The sequence below is a fragment of the Gadus macrocephalus genome, chromosome 3, assembly GCF_031168955.1.
Source record: "Gadus macrocephalus chromosome 3, ASM3116895v1".
Taxonomy (NCBI): domain Eukaryota; kingdom Metazoa; phylum Chordata; class Actinopteri; order Gadiformes; family Gadidae; genus Gadus; species Gadus macrocephalus.
Window position 1 is genome coordinate 5,333,856 of NC_082384.1, and position 22,500 is coordinate 5,356,355.

The 22,500-nt window shown below is 42.5% G+C and overlaps 1 long non-coding RNA gene across 1 annotated transcript in view; it reads left to right on the forward strand.

Moving 5' to 3' along the window:
• LOC132453820 (uncharacterized) overlaps positions 1-13,086 on the forward strand; it is a 281,098-nt gene extending 268,012 nt beyond the window's left edge. Inside the window, exon 8 of the long non-coding RNA XR_009524811.1 lies at positions 13,013-13,086. This is a non-coding gene — a long non-coding RNA (uncharacterized LOC132453820). The remainder of the gene's footprint in view (positions 1-13,012) is intronic.
• Positions 13,087-22,500: the final 9,414 nt, after the last annotated feature.

Genomic DNA, 22,500 nt, shown 5'->3' on the forward strand with positions numbered 1-22,500 from the left:
TGGAACAGTGCTTGGGCCAGTGACTCGAGCTTGGGCCAGTGACTTTGGGCGAGGACACAAGAACAAAAGACTTGACGCTTGTGCATTGAGAAACGGCCTCTACATTTAAGCTTATATTGCTATATTTACTACATGTTTTCCAATGAGAGAGAAATTCCTATCAATTTGATTTACTGAAATGTGTAATATTACTATTATTACTTTTATGTAATGTACGTATGTAATTACCCTGATAAGTGGCCAAAATAACCAGTTTCAGCAATTTACATGGACTAAGGTTATGAAGGAGCTACACCATTCGGTATTTATTGACTGAGCGTCTTTCTTAATCTATACCTCGGGGTGGGACCCATGACTTTGACCTTATTTGTGTGCTGAACTTGTACATAAGGCTCCAGGCTCAGTGAATGAGGTGTTCACCAAAATGCAGCCAGGCTCCTAACCTGCAATGCTCGGTACAGTGTGTATGTCTGTGTCTGTTTTCAGTTCTATTTCTAGTTTTTCTTCCCTCCCATTCCCGTGTCCTTATTTACCAGCGCTGGTCACATTGTACGAGACTCAAGTGGGAAGTGTAGATGGGTCACTTTGCTTTATCCCCCTCCCACACATCTTTCTTTGATGATAGAGGCCAGTACCACAGCGAGAGCAATGGAGGCTAACACATCACTTTGTGTGTGTGTGTGTGTGTGTGTGTGTGTGTGTGTGCGCGTGTGCGTGTGCGTGTGCGTGTGTGTGTGTGTGTGCGTGTGTTTGTGTGTGTGTGTATGTGTTTGCTCGTGAACTCTCGAGTGCACTCATGCGTGCACTCATCTGAGTGCTCATCCGTGCACGTGTGTGTGTGCATGTAAGCACACTCCCATTGACCATGTAAACAAAGTCGGCCATATTCACTAACTGGTGAGCTTTGTGTGGAGCCCTGCGTCCCGTCAGGCCCAGTGGTCAGTAGAGAGAGAGAGGGACGGCAAGGGTATCTGTGGCCCTGAGCAGGGCTGGAGATGGAGGCTGGATACGGAGAGAGGAGGGAGCAGTACAAACTGCAGCATGACAGAGAGGAAATATTCTCTCAATGGACCTAGAGGAAAAGAGGTTGGGGAAGAATAAAAATGTACAATGAGGACATTAGGAAAGATAAGTGAATTGATATTGACAAAGGATTGTGATCGTATTAAACCAGTGTTGGGGTAATATCATACACGATGAACAGTGAACTTTTATGAACTGTAAAAGTTATAGTAGTTAAGAACATCCGGCCTGAATGTGGGACAGGCTTTCATTCCCTTCTTTACAAACTCAAACAGTGTGACGATTATGCTAATAATTACTATTAGTTTTTCGATTTAGAAAAAATTGGGCAAAAGGACATGCATGCAAGGCGTTTCAGGTGTTTGCAAGCTCTTTACCGGTATTACACAGATGAACGCTCAGTACGACGAAGAGGGGCTGAACACACCAGCTGGACGGTCTCTGCAGCAAATACAGCTTTTATGATGCTGGCTCGTCTGATCGCAGTCCCACCCCGCAGAGCGCACATCTACTCGTGAATCCACGTTGTAACAGATTCTTTGTATGCTTATGACAAAATACAAAAACAAATAGATTCCCGTGTTGATTCATGAACTTTAAAAAATAGAGATTTGTTTTTCATTTAAAATCATCACACATTGAATCTCAGATCGATAAATTCAAGATCATATCTATTTGTCTTTGCTGCTATTGTTATGCTTTTTTTTTTTCGTTTACACTCGCAAAATAACACATAGTTAAAATTGGTGTTTTTGTTCAACATATAGGTTGTTCAACACGCCAATTAAGGGGACTGGGGTCTTTAATTGGAATTCAGCTTTTATTGAAATTGTTCCGGTCTCCATATAGTGCATTACGTAAGCAGTACTTCAACTGAAGACTAAACCCTGCGACCCTGGGTGTGGTGTATAATGCGATGGGTATATACAGTACAAGTTAATCTAAGAAGCTGGTTCCAGGCTTCCTTCTTTCAGGTTTCTGGGGGTTATTTTAGCTTAACAAATCAAGTATTATTATTATGTTCTCAAAGTAATGCTAAGCTTTCTTCGCTTTCACCACAGACACTTATCCCTATTGCTGTTTTTGTTTACTTCTTTTTAAATCAGGTTATTTCCAACTGATTTCCTAGTAGAAATCCCTAACAAACGAAAAACACTTTGTTTATTTCCTCCTGTCCTGGTTCATGTGTGTTTGTGTGTGTGCGTGGTGTGTGTGTGAGTCTGTGTGTGTGTCTGTGTGTGTATGTGTTTGTGTGTCTGTGTTTGTGTGTGTGTGTGTATGTTTGTGTGTGTGTGTGTGTGTGTGTGTGTGTGTGTGTGTGTGTGTGTGTGTGTGTGTGTGTGTGTGTGTGTGTGTGTGTGTGTGTGTGTCTCTGCGTGTGGTCCAGGTGTTTTCCCCCCACCTGCTCCTTGGTGACTAACGAGGTCCCTCTGCTCCTCATTCTCCAACTCTTTTTCTTCCTCAACCACTTTCTTGTCGCTAGCGAACTCCTTCCTTCATCTGCTTGACCTCTTCCCGAGAGGATAGGACTCTTACAGACGGCCTCCTGATATTCTTAGCATTTATTTAGGAAGATAAACCGAACAAGAACCAAAGTGAATTGCCAGAGGTACTGGCACTGTTTTATAGGAACCCTAAGTGGTGTAATGTGGTCATCTATACACTTATACCCCTACTGTCTTCTCTGTGCTGCTAAGTGATCAAAGGGGGTCTCTAGATAACGTTCTAGAGGGATCTCTGGAAACGTGATGGGATGTCAAGTCAGGATCGGGAGTTTATATAGAAGGTGATTGAATGACACCGAGTGCCCTTGTGTTACGCCTGATGGACTCAAAATGCAGAGGTTCAATTTCATTAAAGAGTGTGTTTAGAAGGCAATGCCCAGATGTTTGATAAGGAATTTAAACAATTTGCTGTTTAATGTATAGTTTGTTTGATGATGTTTAGTTTGTGAAAAGGATCTTTTCCTCTGAATGTCTTCAATCATCCATTTTAGCTCAGCAGTCGCTCTGTGTAGTCTCCATGTCACCTAGCTACCCTGCTTCACAAGTGCAGCTCGGTAAATGGAGCTGTGCCTGTGTGTTGTTGTGTGTGTGTGTGGGGCTGTGCACGCTCATGTATGATTGCGCGTGTGTGTGTTCCTACATAATGGTGCGTTGGGCCAGTTTGTGTCAAAGTGTGAGAGAAAGAGAGTGAGACCAAGACAATAGTTAATGGCTGTCATTTGGCAGAACAGTGATTCAATTAGTCCAAGGCAAATGGACCACGTGTTTTCCAACGCGGTGTCTTCTCCCTCCCTCGGTCGTATCGAGAGTAAGGAGGATAATGCTGCTTCGTTCTCACACTCGTATTATGATTACTCCCCTTCGTATTGATCACTCATACGTACATCTAAGCCAGTTGTGTCACGTCCGCGAGATACACTTTCACTCTCATCGCTCTCATCCTTGCCACTATTTGGCGATGGCGTGGAAGAACACACACATACACACACAAACACATACACAATATTTTTTTTTACTTTGTCTAAACCAAAAAACATCTCTCTTTATTTTTATTTTTTTTATATTTTTCTGGATTCAGTCCACCTAGCTTATTCCAAACGTTACAAATCACTGCAACGTGAGTGGTTTCATTTAGAAATTTTACTTAAAATAACACAAAAAGAAAACGACAATTTGTATAGTTGTAATATTACTAGCGTGTTATGGCGAACAATAAAACATGTTTTTGTTCATAACCAAATTTTCCATCTGGTCCTACGTGCTTTCTTTCTTATTTAATTTGGCTAAACATTAGTTACCATGAAAGTAATTATATAAAAAATATATGATGTTTCAAGTTCAGAACAAACGTCCAAATACACACAATCCCAAACAAATACATTTCAATAAACATGCAATAAATGCCACATAGTCACCCATATGGTGTGTGTGTGTGTTTGTGTGTGTGTGTATCTGTGTGTGTGTGTGTGTGTGTGTGTGTGTGTGTGTGTGTGTGTGTGTGTGTGTGTGTGTGTGTGTGTGTGTGTGGTGTGTGTGTGTGTGTGTGTGTGTGTGTGTGTGTGTGTGTGTGTGTGTGTGTGTGTGTGTGTGTGTGTGTGTGTGTGTGTGTGTGTGTGTGTGTGTGTGTGTATGTCTGTTATAACCTTGTGTTCCCTCCCACCACTATCTTAGGCGCCTGCAGTCTGAGGGGGAAAGCATCTGATTTCAGCATCTGGACGCGCACACACACACACACACACACACACACACACACACACACACACACACACACACACACAGGGTGTTTTTGTGTCTGCGTGATAGCAGCAGTGAGCTGACACCAAGAAAGGTTATCTGAAATCAGGGCCTGTGGTAAAGACACGCGTCTACCCGACCACACACACACACGCCCAGTTCAACGACTGCAGTGCATGGCTAACTTTAGCCGAACCCAACAGCACATTTTGTAGGGAAAGTGACAGTCAGCCAAACTGTTAACATTAAAAGAAAGATTGTCCCTCTTTAAAGATTAAACATGGTTGTTGTTGTTTTTTAAAGATAACCTTTAGCAAAACAGCAGCTTTGGGATGCGGTGTTATTGCCTGGCATTTGCAGCATACCTGCAGGGGCAAACAGTCTCCTCATATGAATGGTTAAATATGTCAATTTAGCCAATCACCATCAAGGGACCATGCTTTCTCAACAATGCAGAGCGAAAATGCATTGTAATTAGTGCCACCCAATACAAGTGTGTGTATTCTTGTTTGTTAATGTGTGTGTGTGTGTGTGTTCATGCAGGCATGCGACCATTTGCATATGCCTCTGTTTGATTTCATGTCTGTGGATGTGTGTCCTTGTTCAGGTGTGTATGTCTGCGTTGTGTGTGTGTTTGTGTACGTTGTGTGTGTGCGTGTGTTGGTGCGTGTGTGTGTGTTTGTTGGTTTGTGTGTGTGTGTGTGTGTGTGTGTGTGTGTGTGTGTGTGTGTGTGTGTGTGTGTGTGTGTGTGTGTGTGTGTGTGTGTGTGTGTGTGTGTGTGTGTGTGTGTGTGTTGTTTGTGTGTGTGTGTAGGAGGGGGGGCTGTAGATGTGTGTGTGTGTGTTTGAATCTGTCAAAGAACAAATACACTGAGTTCTCCCATCAGTAAATTTAGTTGTGGCGCCGATGTAGACTCTGCCTATTGAAGTTATCTCCAGCCTACATAGTTTCATCGTTTGTTTCTGTTTATATTTGTAATTGCCGTTATAATATACTACATTCTACAGTGTATAAGATATGCAGGTATACTTTTTCAGCATCATTATTGTACAGAACCATAAAGGCGCAGGCCTCCAATCAGTAGAAGCTTTAAAAGTACCGATGCAAACACGGCTTAGATAATAGTTATTCAATGGTATGAGTAATACTATTTAAGAGAAATATTTGCTTTTTATGTGTGCATAAATAAACCATTTCTAATCCTTTTGTGTTCACTTATTTCCCCTCAATCACGGCCTCCTTAGTGCCCATGTCTGCCTCTCCTTTCTCCTACTCCTCTCGTGGGTTGAGTAAGACGTTGTGTTTGTTACACGGAGGGTGAGGTTTGGCTAAACAGCAGGGCTGAAAGACAATCGCCCAGATCATGTTTTTGTTGACAGAGACAATTACCCCAAGGCATCAAGTTGCTCCTTTTTCAAGAAACGTGCGCCTTGGAATCACAAACGGTCGGCGTGGTGATGTAATCCGTGTTCTATCTGGAGTTCAACACATAGCCACCGGTCTCAAGGACACAACGCATCGCTGTTGTCAATAGGAGTAACAATTTGCCGTCACAAACCTTAAATTTAATTTATTTTTTATAGTCGCACTGTGTCACTTTTCCAGGAATCTTTGCGTTTTTCTCGTATTGGCAGTTTGGGGAAATTCAAACCATGCAGGCTGGTTCTGACCCACTGCCACCACTTCTGAGCATGCAGAACATCAGAGGCTGACAGACCAGTTTGTTGATGCTGTTGACCTCAAGGCACCGTCGGGCTATGAACTCAGTTTCCCTGAGCGGCCCACATCTTAGCATGAGTCACATGCGTGTTTGTAAACGCATCCTCCGAAACGATTGTCAGAATGCAGCCAAAGCTGTTTACAGCGGAATGCTAAAAGACGCACAAGTTGTTGGTTGCCCGACTGCTCGCATGGGCGGATGAAACGGGGGCTGCTGTTCTGCACATGCCCAAAGCTACCAGGAATGGGTTTAAAGCAGTCCCACCATTCAGAGTTTAGCCAACTAACAATGTTTAAATGGATGACTTTTCTTGACAATTTGGAAATGGAGGTGGACATTTTTTTCTCTCCAACATTTTTTTTTGGATTTCAAATACATCCAGACTCCAGCAAGTCTCTGAAACACATAAGGAAGGTTGCAATTTGTGACTATAAATTGCAAAAAAACTGCTTTGAACTTTGTTTTGAAAGTGTTCCATTTTGAGTGACAAATGCACTCCTCCCAACCGGACTTTCTTAATGCTGGTTGTAGCAAATCACAGAACTGCAATGCAAGATGAGAATATGATTGTTCATATTATTATTAAAATAATAATATGAACAATAATGATAAAAACAGTATTTCTGTGCTGTAGAGTCCTCAAATCAGAGAATGGTGTTCCACTGGTTAAAAGTGAAGATGTTCTCCCTAGCTCGTATCTTCCCACAGGTGGGATTTGTTTGTATCTGTGGAGCCTTCAGCTGGGCCCTTCTGGCATGAGCCTCCTCATGTTTTTCTTTTTAAGCTGGCTGAGGGTTAGCATGACGGTTGGTCTCACATGTATATCTAATCTCAATGAACACATTGATATGCATGCACATACAGGGTGCGAGATGCACCGTGTTCTAATACCTTTTCGAGTTTGCAGTCAATCCTAAAATAAAAAAATCTGGAAATTGCGTGTCATTCAAAAGTGAGCTAATGTAAAGGCATGCTGTGCGTGTGTGTGTGTGTGTGTGTATGTGTGTGTGTGTGTGTGTGTGTGTGTGTGTGTGTGTGTGTGTGCGTGTCTATGTGCGTGTCTGTGTGTGTGTCTGAGTGTGTGTGTGTCTTTGTGTGTGTGGGCGGGCATGGGCTTGGCTGTGGGTGCGTGCATGTGCGTGTGTGTGGGCACATGTGGGTGCGTTTGCGTATATGCAGGAATACAAAGCACGTGGTTCCAACAGCTGGTTGAAATCAAGACTGATGAGCAATTACAGAGAAAGGGTTCTGAGCGACGCGACAATCAGTCCTCTATTATCGTAATCATCTTCAGACAAGGGGAACGCACCTTGGGCAGGATGGCGCAGAGTGAGAGTCAAGATACAGTGGTGCGCCGGGGAGAGAGGACGGTTAGAGACACACTTACAGATCCACGTTAGTCATGTTTTCACTTGTTTCTAAAGGTGCATGCGTCCTTTGAGATCAACTCACCTGGAATTAAAGACAACTCATGGATGTGTTGGGTGCAACGTTTTTAACTGTGACTGACACGTGTTACTGCAGACGTTACTTTGGTAATCGGTGAGATCAATTGGCCATCTTTATTTTTTGCTTTTTTCGCAAAACCAGGAGTAGTACACAGGTAAATCTGCATTCTTTACATGGTGCGTGGGACAGAATTTGGCTGTAGGTGGATGGATCAATGAGAGCATGGTAGAGAATGTGTCTGCTATGCCTCTTAGTGTTCTGTATACCTTACCACAGAACGACTTTAATATGTGCATGAATATCACAGCTTCCAAACACATCTTTTCTCTAAAAACCTTGAGTGGAACTTTGGCTCTTTGGCAACCATGATTTTGTTTTAGGGAGTGCGCTATTATTTTCACTCATCCCATTGTATGACTGTCACCCCACTGGCATTAAAGTTTGAAAGTCTTTCTAAGAGAGTTCACCCTCTCTTAAGACATGTTTTTCTCTCCCTTTGTCTCTCAGCGTGCTTATGTAAATCTTTCCAACTTCCAAGGATTTAACTTGGTCCAATGTGCGGTTCAACGGCTGATCTCCATACGCCCTGCTCTTGCATGCAGCAGGAGCGACGTGGGGGGGCTCGGCTAATGAGTCTTATCAAAGTAGAAGAGGGGATGTTGTGCATGCAGTACCGTGGCAACACTAGTTAACATCGATGAGGGAGTCATTGAAGCCTGCTGCCAAATGTAGTGCACTTACCAAAGTTTAGTTTCTGCCCAGGCGACCTCAGGCTGGATAAAACAAGGACAGGGTCAATAGCCCGGCTCGGAGGTCTGAGCAGCCAAAGAAATGCAGTGTTTTACTGACTCTATTCATCTTTCACAATTATAAGAAATATATGTTATTGAGTTTCTGAGTTGGCTTTGCAGTCTGGGCTGCGGTTTACAAAGAAGTTTTCGCGTTCTTGAGTCTTGACACCCCCACCTCAGAGTGAAGGAAAGTAGACATTCCTCGGCATTATTCGCAGATTTCTGTGTTGCGCCAATTAATGGGTTGAAGCCCGAACAATCCGTCGCCGGAGAGAGAGAGAGGGCCGGGCGAGGTGGGAGGATGCTCATGGAACGGCGCGCTCTCTTTCTCGTACACCTCTCTGTCATGAATATGGACGAGGCCCAGGGAGGCTGAGCCAGCCCTCCTACGAGCAGCATGTTGCTTCTTGTATCTGCCAAGCAGGCCAGAACCCGCAGCAGTGAGACAAACCATCGCATTAGGAGTCATCCACTCACATGAATAGCTCTGACACATTCTATACTGGAGAGTTGGTTGAAACGCTGGGACTTATCCTCCATAACTTTCTCAAAGCAATTGGTGGGTAGCTTTGAGTGCGGCTATCGAACATCAAAGGGTTTTGTGTTTGTGTGTTTGTGCGTGTGTGTGTGTAGCTGTATCTGTTCTGTGTGTTTGTGTGTGTTTGGGTCTGTGTGTGTTTGTGTGTGTGTGTGTGTGTGTGTGTGTTTGTTTTTGTTTGTGTGTGTGTTTGTGTGTGTGTGTGTGTGTGTGTGTGTGTTCATTTATGTGTGGGCCTGTGTGTGTGTAGCTGTTTGTGTTTGTTTTTGCGTTTTTATTTATGTGTGTTTTTGTTTGCCTGTATGAGTGTGTAGCTGTGTGAGTGTTTGTGTGTGTGTGACTGTGTGTGTAGCAGTGTTTGTGTGTTTGTATTTGTATTTGCATGTGTTAGTGCTTGCGTGTGCGCATGTGTGCGTATGGTTTGCGTGCATGCTTATGTGTGCGCGTGTGTGTGTGTCTGTGTCGGTTGGTGTGTGTGTGTGGCTCCCGGTGTAGCGCGGTGTGAGGAGGAGAAGGTGAGCGGTGCCCGGGTGGTGAGGGGGAGCAGTAGGCTCCTGTGTAGGCGAAAGCTGCAAGGTGCTCTAAGTGCCCCATGCTAACCGGGGGGAGAGGTGACGGCAAACGGCATCTGTCTCATTATCGCCTCCAGCCTGCCAAACCAAATGCTCCACAGCGTCACCTCTCACGGCGCTCGCTCTCTGGAGCGGGTCTGCAGCCTTAGTCTGGTGGCCTCTCTTCGTCTCTCCTCCTCCCCGTGTCCTCTGCTGCCCTCGGCCTCTCCCCCTCCTAACACTCTTTCTACACTGCCTATGGATTATATACCGTGTTTGTGTTCACTTCATGAACTATTATTTCATGACGTACTGTTTGTATAGACGTCCATGTTCTGCGACTGATACCATAGCTACATTCTCTGATCTGAGAGTATAACCTATCCTCAAACCCATTTTCAAATCAAAGAAAGCCAGATGTCTCCAATGGGGAGGAAAGGCCAACATGGCAACATATGTATATGAAGTGTTGGCTGGGCTGTACATGGTGAACCGCGTGTGTGTGTGTGTGTGTGTGTGTGTGTGTGTGTGTGTGTGTGTGTGTGTGTGTGTGTGTGTGTGTGTGTGTGTGTGTGTGTGTGTGTGTGACTACAGACTAGGGCTGGGCGATATTGCAAAAAATATTATCACGATTATTTTTTCGATATCGATATTAATCACGATATATAATATTTAAAAGAATAAAAAATTAAAAAATATATATATATCTTTTTTTTTCTCTTATTTTCATTGTTGTTGATAGGCTGTGTGTGTGTGTGTGTGTGTGTGTGTGTGTGTGTGTGTGTGTGTGTGTGTGTGTGTCGGAAGCTCAAACATGCACCAGGGAATGGGCGTGTACTTAGGCATTAACCGCAAAACTGCGATCTGACTATTTTGTTTATTTCTGCCGCATTGGCTGTCAGGTAAGTCCATATCAGAAATGTTTTTTGTTTTTTTTTAATAAAAAAAAAATAATAATAATAATAATCATATCGAGCATTTATGTCTAATGCTTATCGTCGTAATCGACGTGAGATTTATCGCGATCAATAATCGTAATCGAGTTATCGCCCAGCCCTACTACAGACTACAGAATGCTTGTGTGTGTCTTTCTGTCCGTATAATGCATGCTTGTGTATGTTGGCAGGTCGGAGAGTAATTGTTATTTTGTATTGAATTGATTGTGTGTCTGCATAAGATTTCAGGGGAAAATAGCTGTTTATCTTCATCACTGAAATCATTTGGCCCTTGACATGAATTAGATAGTAAATATGAATCCCTCTCCACACGGAAAAAACCTCTTCCACTGATTGGTAAGAAATTAAGGGGGAGTGTGTGTGTGTGTGTGTGTGTGTGTGTGTGTGTGTGTGTGTGTGTGTGTGTGTGTGTGTGTGTGTGTGTGTGTGTGTGCGTGTGCGTGTGCGTGTGCGCGTGTGTGTTTCATGTTTGTAGTGCTGATTTGTTTATCAAACACTTTTCTCTCAAATCTGATTAGCTCAATGTCACATTGGAGAGTTGGACCTCCTGGTGTGTGTGTGTGTGTGTGTGTGTGTGTGTGTGTGTGTGTGTGTGTGTGTGTGTGTGTGTGTGTGTGTGTGTGTGTGTGTGTGTGTGTGTGTGTGTGTGTGTGTGTGTGTGTGTGGGGGGGGGGGGGGGGGGGGGAGAGAGAGAGAGAGAGAGACTTAACATCTGATATGGTTAATAAGGAATAAGAGGAGTAACACTTATTGTACTTTTGATACAATTAATGACTGCCTCCACTTATACTATGTTAAAAGTTACCATTTAATATGGAACAAGTCTAAGGGAAGGCTTATGCTACTCGTTTCATAAGCTCACCATAAATATTTCCTGAAGTGCTCTCTGTGGATTTTTCTCGTCTATCTCCATGCTCGCTATCTTTATTCTTCCCACTCTGATGTGGTTTGAGCTTTTATTTATTTATTTATCCCGTTTTCTATGCCAGAATGCTTTTGGACTTGTCAACATCTTTAGCATTACACTAATCCTACAAACAAAATGGCTGCCCTCTGGCCTGAAGCAGCGACCCAGGCTAAACCTGGAGCCCAACTCTGCTCCACATACAGACATACCCTAAGATCTGCCCCAAGGCTCCTCCTCATTGTTCTTTACACCCGCAGTGGAAGGCAACGCAAACATTGTCAAAATCGGTCATTGTAAAAGTACCAAAGCTTTAACGTGTTCTGTGCATTTCCGCTGCATTTTGCCTTGAATTCAAAGTTGATAAAATATTAGAATGGGGAACATAAATCCAGATTTTACTGCTTTGGGAATTCTTACACCCTTATTAGCAAGGTTAATTTAGTCGAGGCTCATGGCGCTCCAGAGGGTTGTTAGAGCCCCACCCCTGATAAGCAGTGGCCCACCAGTTGTGGAGGGGGCTGCTATTAGTAGTCTTATCATTTTCATATTTAAATCAATCCATACTCTTTCTATCTTGAAGCAAAACATAGATTGTTTATATTTTTTTATAAATGAACGCATACATGAATGGCAGAGACTAGCTTTTGTGATGTCATTTTCTTTATGATTGTTTTATTTTTCCTTCTTGTACGTCAGAGTTGTTTTTATTTTACCGTAAAAATGCCCGGTATAATTGTTAAGTACAGACTCACCAACATGACCTCACCTCAATTTGAGATCCAGTATCAACACACATGGCCAACAACCCACTACCAATATCAAAGCTCTTTTAAATGGCGATCTTTGTTTAATAATACAAAAGTTGCAACATATACCAAACCACTGAGTGCTTAAAACTGTCTCCTTTCACTGGGGTTCAACGGTGTAACTTCTGTCTGGTGTGAACTGGTAAAGCTGCTGTTAGCTCCTTCTCACAGGGTTTTGATACAGTAAATACACCCAATCTGATCACGTAGCGTAGCCTCGCAAGCTACTGTTATCTCCTCTGATGGAAATTGGCACATGCTCCCTCACTAGCATCACAAGATGAGTCAGTGGAGTGGTCCGCAGCCTTGCACAGCGATTAACACGAGTGTGTGTTCACACACACAGACACGCACACAATACAACGGCATGTTGTGGCAAATGAGTACAGGGCTCAGGAAGGTAAATTCAAATCTGTTGTCGTGCTTCCAGAGAGCTGAAGGCCAAATCAGTGTTTATCTCCCCAGCAGCCCGGGTTCACGGAGCGCTCTGATTGGCCAACGCTTGCCGAGCTCACGACATTTTGACTAAAAGGAACCCGTCACTGGACGACCAAAGCAAGGCTCCCTGCCTGAGTTACCTGGTAGACAAATTCACAAAATGTGTCTAATTCACATAAAAAGCCTCAGACTGTATCGGACTAATGTGTGCAATATGGTATAAATATAAAATAGCCTGCCTGTTAGAGTCTGTATCGACTTCATTTTTCTCTTTTTTTAACCAAGATCCTGCTTATGAGTAGTGACCACAGTAAAGTAGAATGACCTTTAAAACAATAGAGGCCAGTTCTGTCTTTCCACCGTATTTTCACCCATTCATTTGTTAAAAATAATGGCTCGTATTAATATGATAAAATGCAAGACATCCTACCATATTCAACACAAAGAAACCACGCTCAGGGTTATTATCCTTTATCAAATGCATGCATTTTTTATTCTGTCCAATGGGAGGCAGTCTGTGAATGAATAAAATCAACAAGCTCCATTGACTGAAGCACGGTTCCCTTCTCACCCGTCTGTGTCTCTCTCCGCAGCCCGAGCAGAGGGGCCATCGGCCGGACCGCCTGGCACACTGATCTAGGGGCCAAACGGACACTCCGGTAGGTTCCGCTCCGCGTGCCGTCCCCGGGCGCGTAATGCCCGTCTCTAATCCATGTCTCGCTGTCACTCTCTTTATCTCTGCTTCTCTCTCTCTCTCTCTCTCTCTCTCTCTCTCTCTCTCTCTCTCTCTCTCTCTCTCTCTCTCTCGCGCGCGCGCGCGCGCATTCACTCTGCACACCCTGACCATGCTGTTGGAGCTTGTGTGTGTGTGTGTGTCTTTTTACGCTCCTGCATCATCTACACGTTCTCCCAGCCCCCAATAGTTTTTTTCTCTCACTCAGTGGAATGATTAGTGACAATTTTTCCTGCTTAGGGTTCTCTTGCAGTCGGAGTCAGGGAGGGACGGAAAGGGAAAAAAACATTCTGCACAATTTGAACATGTGCTGGGAACAAGTGATTGTAATGAATAAGACGCAAACTGCTGTGCACAAAATGAGTGAACAAATGAATGCGCGAAGGGAAGAATTGGCAATTTCTGTTATTGTCAAGTGCCCATGGAAGCTCTCGAGCAGAAGCTATTCAAGTCAGGCTCTGAATGCTCTGCCTTCCTCAAACGTGTGGGAAGGGGGAAGGGGCACACTCACACCATTGAGAAAAAAACCTATATATGTATACATATGTATACATATATTTACATGGGTGTGACGATATAGCTATATTTAAATTTTTGTGTGGCCAATCTGGTGTCTTCTTATACACAGGGAGACACCTGAACTATTGGAAATTCAGACTATTGTATGGAAAATGTGTTGCTCTGTGGAGCAACACATTTCCATACAATAGTCTGAAAATTTGAACATAGTTAAACTGCTTTTAAAGCCTCCGGAAGATGGCCCTTGTTTTTCTTTAGTTTGTTCTGGACTACCCACACAATGTTCCTCCACCAGTCTCTGAACAATGAAAAATTCCCAAGTTCTAGCGTGTTTTCACAAAAGGAAGTGTACTAAACTTCACAATACATGCCTACTTGTGAAATAACTGTTAACATCCACTGTTATATTATGATGAGCGACGTTATCCATATTTAGGAATGTTGTGGTTTATATTGGAGTCTGCCAGTGACAACTGGAGTCTGAAATTAAGGTTAGGAGCCCCCTCTCATCTAACGATGCTTTTAGAGGAACTGCTTTCACCATAAATATCTCTTCAAACACAGTGCTCTTGGCAAGTGGAGTGCCGTGAAAGTCCACATGTGAGAGTGCCGGTTTGTTGATGGCAAATAAACTGACAGCAGTCCTCCACCATTACCCTGATTCTGCAGCAGACTATTATTTTGTCTAAAGTGACAGTGACAGTCAACCTGTTGCCACCTCCACTTAAATTCACAGCTTTTTTTTAACAGTAGCTATGTTACAGACAGTTTTGTTTGTACGTTTGTACTCGCCGTTTAAAAGACAACATACCATTATTTTGTCACAATAAGGAGATCAAACCAGCCGCTGAGAGTGTGTGTGAGTAAACATGCATCTATGCATACATCGTTATCACACATGTTTACCAAGGGGTCCATTTAACCCCACAATTTACTTGGGTTTCTTTTTTTTCGTCATGAAACAAGAAAGTCGTTGCAAACATCATTGAATATAGTACATTTTCTCAGAAATTCCCTCTAATGTAAATGGAAGTGTTCACAGTATTCCAACCAAATGAATATCTGATACTAAGTCTGTTCGGTTGCGCACTATCGTACACTTGACTGTGACTGGAGCTGACTAGGTTTTATCATGTCTGTTTTCTGTTGCCCTTAGAAATGTATGTCCTCAGAAATAGACATGGCATTATACAATGTTTCAGATGGAAAAAAGAGGGATTCATTGAGAGTGCCGTCCTGAATTGAAATGTCTGGCTCTGGGATTATGTGGATGTCTACCCTGCCACCTTTTTTCTGAAGTGTTCCAAAGGTTCTGTTTTCCACATTCCTTGACTTCTTTTCCTCTGTATTTATTTTCCATACTTTTTAAATGTCCTTGGCCATCTTGTCTGAAAGAGAGTTGTGCACTTCTCAGATTTCTGCATGTTGTTTCTATTTATATCTTCAATCTCTCTCTGTGTGTCTGTCTCTCTGTCTCTCTCTCTGTCTCTCTCTCTCTGTTTATCTTAACAGCGGAGATAAGAGCAAAGGGCCTCTCCCAAAGTAAACACGCAGCACATCTTAGAGGGAGGCAGCCTGCTTTAACTTCAAACATACCCTGTTTTAACATAGCACTCACTCTACATACACAACACACACACACACACACACACACACACACACACACACACACACACACACACACACACACACACACACACACACACACACACACACACACACACACACACACAAACACACACACACACACACACACACACACACACACACACACATTATAACAACACACTCAGACAGTACAGTAACACAAATACAATCACAAACCGACACAAACACAGACACACAGCAAACGCATGAAAACTAACACACACACACACATTCACAAAAATAAACGCACATACGCAGGCAAGTGTTTACATACAAATATGCTCATATACAAAGTGAAAGCGGCTGCAGCAATGCAGGGGTATTGAGTACATTACTCTTGTAAAGAGTTTGTCGGGCACCAGCCGAGTGAACAAAATAGCTCGCCAGCCGCTTGTTTACTGGCTGTCACATCAGTATTAAGATTAAAGTGCAGAGACTACATGTTCTAGATTGCTAGCCCAGTTCTATGCCTATTATTACCGGCTGCTTCCAGAGGCAGAGCTTTCAAAACCGTCATTTCGCTGCACCAGCTGTCAGACAGGTGTGTTTCTGCATAATATAAACAGATGAAACATTATTTCTTCCGGCCTTGTTCGTCTTTGTTGTATTTTTACATGTTGTACATGCGTGTGTTAGGAGTGTGTATCCATCCCTTTCAGGCGTTTCCATATGGATCTAGATACATGGCCTATGATTCGATACACAAACGATACCGATACATCAGTGACAATCACAAAGGGGTTTAAAGCTGTTTCGATAGGATTAGGGTCCGATTATTTTTCCATTCAGCATGGATTTTATATGCTTTGATCCATTTAATTAAATATATGAATTTAAATAAAATAGCTTATCTTCAGAGCAATCACATTGGTGGGTAGGCCTACATGATTCGTGCGGCCGGTGTTCAGACTACGTTTAGCAGTATACATAAATTATTCATAAGGGTGAACCAGCTGGGTAAGTGTTGTTGCCATGGCTACATGAGTAATGTCTATTTTTTGCCGGTTAGCTTCATCAACTGTCGTAATAACCCGACGACAGTTGATGAACGGCCCGGATATCTAGATATATTATTAACTAATATTGCTAAATGTTACGATTCCATTTTGAATATCTCTGCATATTAATATTCAGCGTTTATTTAAAATATATATATATTTATTCTCTTTAACACAGTAGCCGAACTGCGAGAACTGAAACATTTTAACTCTTTCATCCATCAGAACCGGAAGCGTTATATTCAGCGCCGCGTATGTAGGACCCCCGAGCTTAACATTTAAAATTGATTTAAGTTATTTACACTGTCAACCTGAAAGCCCCTTTTTGGAAGTAGCTGCGTAAATGTTGATATGAATTGCCTCAGGTTGCGTGGCACTTGTGCTGAAGTTTTGTCCCTTGTCTTCACTTTATTATTTTGGTTTTCATATATATATATATATATATATATACATATATATTTGTGTAATATTGTGTATAATGTATGAACGACTCGCCCAAACCAGCACAGTTTCCAGCTCCCTGTGTATCTTCTAAAGGCTGATCCACCCAGCCCCCCCTAGGGGGCACTCACACAGACTTGCTTCAAATATGCTAGACGTCTCGGCAAAGCAGGGTGTGGCAGACAGGGCAGTGCGCCTGTGGAGCCAATTGGGAAATCCGATGTGATTAACAGGAAGAAAACGGATTCAAGCAGAACTTTTAATTTTTTTTTACTTTTCAGTGCCTCTTAAACGTCTAGAAACGCTGCGACGCACTGTGGCGTAAGAGAGGAGCGCGCGGCAGAAGCGGCGGACCACTGGAACATAACGGTTCTGCTGCCCAGGCCTTTCTAGGGCCACACCTCTGTGTGATGGTCCCCCGGGTTGGTCCTTATCCAGGGAGAACTCAGTATCCCCAATCCTAGTAGTGGAGGGGGCTGTGATATATGTCTGCCTCTCTTGTTGGTTCTTTCCTTGCTCCTCCACTCTTTCTCCCTCTGTTTCGTTCCTTCGTTTCATTGGTTCTTTGATTTGTTTCTTGTTTCTCTCTTTCTGACATTCTATTTTTCTGAAGAGATCCCAGCCGCTGAATCTGACCAATCATAGTGGTTCTTATCCGTACACCAACACCACAGCTCTGCGTTTGTCCCGTTATGACAACACGACAAAGTTACTTACTAGCATATGTCTGGTTTCTTTGTTTTTATTGGTTTTCATACATTTCCAATAATGATGCTTTCAACAAAACAAAGGTGGTGAAAATGGGAAAGAGAGAGAAGGAAAATAAATAGATGAAACCACAGCGATGCGTCCCTGTGTCTGTCTGTTGTTCTGCCCGTCATGGTCAAGGCCCCCCATTGTGTCCTACACTCCTCCTCTCTCCAATCTCTGCTCCATCCCATTCCTCCGTCCGCACCTCCCGCCGTTCCATTCACACACTCCAGCTCTCATAAACGCTGCGTTCCAAGGCCTCTGCTCAAGGCCTTGCTGAAGCCCCATCCCCCATGTTCTTTCATATCACTGCCTCTCAACACGTCTGTGAAAACATCTGTTCGCAAAACAAAAGGAAGGCTCACGCTGTGTGCTGAATTATTAAACAGATCAGAATTAGGTACTATAATGGGATCAATTTTCTCCCTAATTTATTCAGTCAGCTTCTTCCAGAAAGGACAAGAAATTTGAAGTTATTTTCAACAGAGTTTGAGAAAATGAAGAATTAAAGTGCTGTATCAGAATTCATTCACACCATCTGGGAAAGATATGATCTTAAAAAAGCAAGTTGTATCAAGAAGAGTAACAGAAAAAGCTGGGGATGTTAAACAAACTTGTGTTGATAGACACCAGCCCAATGAGTCCAATGGAAAGCCTCAGAGAGAGAGGAGCTGGATAAGATACTTGAGACTGATGGTGGAGGATGAGCTGTCAAAGAGGACACCACATTACAAATCAAGTATTCCTGAGTTTTGTCATTTCATTACCCTGCGTTCTGGGTAATGAACTGCGTATGAATGTTTTTCATTTTTTTTCCTGTTCTCATTCCTGCCAACATTTCACCTCATTAGGTGTGTTTAGGAGTATCTTTCAGAGTTAATTTACTGAAGGAGAAGCAAGAAATCCCTGCTTCGGAGCTATGAATAGTTAACAATTTACCTGTGAAGGCGTTATAAATAACAGCGTACTAACAGCGTTACTTTTTTCGCATTAATGATAACGATTGGCTGAGGTAGAATAACATTTCATGGTAAGCCAATCAGAGGTAGAGTTTGGCGGGTGTTGTTTACACAAATTTGAAAGCACGCATAGTTGGACACAACGAGATACAGGAATGGCAAACCCAAATAATCTAGAAATAGCCTTCTTTAAAGGAAAAATTTATCTGGGAAAAGTTTGGTACACTGTAAAAAATAAAAAGTTGAACACTCAAAATTGCAAGGCAACTTACTGCAATACATTTTTGAGTTTTGAGCCCAACAAAATGTCATTTTTCTTCTTTAGACAAACTTGAAAGTTAGAGTTATACCAACTAAGATTTTATATTTTACAAAACTCAAAAAAGTAAGACAGGGTTGTTAACTTAATATTTCAAATTAAGGTTAATATTATTTAAAAAAAAAAAACTTTTCAAAGAATGCAAAACTAGTTTTAAGTTCACTTTATTAAAATTAATAATTGGAAACTTCCATTTTACATTTCTGAATGCCAGACAGCAATAGATCAAGCAACATGTAGCTAGTTCAGCAGCAGAGAATCGCTGTCTAAATGCAGCAAACCAAAGTGCAGAACAAGTTCGACATTATGGTCAAACTTGTTCTGCACAATATGGGAGCCCAGGTTAAACGGTGACGCAACTCTAGTGCCTCATGCACCGCACGATCCCGAGAGCTGCCTTTATTTAACGTCACACACCCACACACACAGCGCACCGCACACCCACCCAACGGACATGCAAGTCTCGGTAACGGTGGCGGCAACACTACACACAATAAACAACACACAAACAATAAAGACCCCAAACCCGTTAACCCCACTTAACCTAACAGAAACAAATTGACAAAAGGCAATAAACCCCTTTTTCCCAACCGGCATCATGAATACCCAGACTCCCCGGGGGGTAGGAGTCGCCACAATATTTACCATCTGAAAATTCCGTTAGGAAACCCCTAACGAAGTGTTGAAATGCGCATGTGCACCGTAGTTGGCCCAGCCTCAGAAGTCTGACTTAAACCCGTGTGTCTTGCTAACAAAGATTCTACACTGAGCCCAACTCTTGACCCAAAACTCAACATTGTTGGTTGGACTAAATTGCATTGCACAGTTGACATGAATACTTAATGTTTTATATTCATTTTACTCAGAAGTCATAATGAGACCAACAATTTTAAGTTTTCGTTTTTACAGTGTATGATAACGAGTTGGAATGTTAGTTTGGGAGCAAAAGAACGCATGTAGACGCATTTTTAAGTTGGCTGTTTTTAGCAGATTCTACCAAAATGCTATAAACTTGGAACGATAGGGGCATGTCTCATGGTAAAAACGAAATCGCTATTTTAAACCACTTACAAGGCTAGAGGTAGCCCGACACTTCTTTGGTAGCATAATAAGGGTCTTAAAATATAAAACGAGGCATTGATAACTTTGTATGTGTACAAATTGTTTATTAAAAATAACATTTTAAACACACAATACCATCAGTAGTTCACCCGTCGACGCCATCTTGTCGGTAAAACTCGATAGGTAGATTATTTTTTACAATTTGTAACTAAGTTAATAATTTAGTCCCTTTTTGGAGCTAGCAACTAGCAACTGTAACTTTTTTTTGAAGTAACTTGCCCAACACTGCAATTTGCATGCCTCTTATGCAGGCATCATAAAGGCAAACTTGAATGAGGGAATAAACACTTTGTTTTACATTGCAGAGAATCCTGCTATGGGGTTAGTTTGACACATCAATCCATAATCCCTGTCAGAGCTTCCTCTTGCTAATTTGCTCTCTTTAATGTTCACGTTGTCCCTTGAGGTGTTTTACACCGGAAAGTGGGAACTCGTCTTTTTTAATAGGACTTTTTTTAAACATACATTATGGCTATTCTTCACATGCTGTCATGTTGATTTATCGATTAAAAGTATATTTCTAAATATTTCATCATTTTAGTAGTGTTCCATTTTTTTTTAATCTACAGTTCAATGAAACTATAAAATCTTAGTTGAGAACCATACTTAGGTAGGACCTCAAACATAGTTTACATTTGTAATCGATGGAATCATATTAACCATACACACAGGCTGATAAAGGAGAGGCTGCAAGTCCAGACTGCTTATTCTCAGTGTTATGACCCCCTGCAATGTTCCCTCATATTATAAAAGATGTATTCTGCACCCTTACCACATTCCCACTCATACAGTCAAACAACTTCAAAGGGCTTGCAGCTGCTGAACTCATTTAATGCCCAATCCCATTTCTACCCTTTACCCCTTCCCCTTACCCCTCCCCCTTGTTTTGAAGGGGTAAGCCTAAAGCCCAATCCCATTTCTACCCCTTACGCCTTCCCCTTACCCCTTTCCCTTACCCCTTCAAAACAAGGGGGAGGGGTAAGGGGAAGGGGTAAGGGGTAGAAATGGGATTGGGCCTAAACCTTTGGTTGGAAAGAGAAAACCTCCCAAAAACAACATAGTAATGCTGCATGGCATCGGTCATTTGACAAACCACCTTTAACTTGATGCGGCCTTACCTGGGTGACTGGTGGTAGCACATGCTAAAGGTATTCACTCTTGGTATACAATATCAATACACATAGGATCAGTTTCCGGTGAGACGTCATTTCCTGTCCAATGTAAGGGCTGGAGGTCTGTTAGCGGCAGTTCAAACAACTAACCTGCATTAAGAAATCTTCAGACGTTAGCCGTGAGATCCCCTATTGTCTGTAAACTAGCCACCAACAATGGCGGTCTCCTGTCCTGAAAGAGCAACGCTTCTGTTCGCTGGAAACCAAACAAAGCGCTGTTTGTAATGTCATCCCATTGGGGATGTCAGCAATAAGAACATCATATAAATACACTGGCCTTGTCCTTGAAGTCATAATTAATCGGTACAATAGCGTACCTCACACCGAAGATCACCTGACTCGCTGTTTATTTCGGGAAACATTGACATTTATTTTAGAGGCAACAACCCACTGGTGTCAAACTACCTCATAATAAAGTATGCTATTGTGTTCCTTGTTTTTAATTTACAGCCATTTATTTAGCGAGTTATCCCTCCCAGGTCTCGTGGGACTCAGTCATGTATGCAAATGTACCACATTTAGCCTGGCAGGGATATTACCTTTGCTAAAAATAGGGACGATAAGAAAAATAGAGGTTTAGAAACCATCAATTGGTCAAATAGTGCTTAATATTTATTTGCATTTTGGCATGCTGACTGAAGTCTTGATATCTTTCTCTCTCTCTCTCTCTCTCTCTCTCTCTCTCTCTCTCTCTCTCTCTCTCTCTCTCTCTCTCTCTCTCTCTCTCTTTCCCTTTCCCTTTCTCTCTCTCTCTTTCACTCTTTCCTTCTCTCTCTTCCTTCTCTTGCTCTCTCTATTTCATATTCTCTCTCCCTCTCTCTGTCCTATTGTACATTCACAAATGTACAATAGGAACAAATTCTTTGTTCTATGTTAATTCTACTCCTGGTTGTAATTTGTTCATTGGGTCCACTAACAAGAATCACGCCACGAACACCCACGCACGCACACACAGTATAATAATTTCTTTGTGTTGACCACTGTAGTATAAAATTGCAGTCTGTGTGTGTGTGTGTGTGTGTGTGTGTGTGTATGTGTGTATGGGGGGGGGGGGGGGGGTGGGGGTATGCATGCATTTGACTTGTGGTTGGTGGTTGTAACAAGAGAAAAAAACATAAGAATACATGGCATCTTGTGGTAGAAACCCAAATCAATGAAACCAAGCCAAAGGAAACATGTCAGTATGGTGTGCAGACCGTCAGGGGGGAGGGGTGGAGGGGAAATATAAGAAGTGTCAGAGGCAGAGAAAGGCTGGCAGGGATGAGGACACGGCCATTGCCTTATCAATGGTCTCATTGTTAACCAGAACAGTCATACTACTTATCCCTGGCTCCATCACACTCTCTGCCTCCTCTCTCTCTTTTCCTCAATTCTGAAGTCCTTTATTGGCATGACTAGACTACTCTGAAATCACCAGGTAA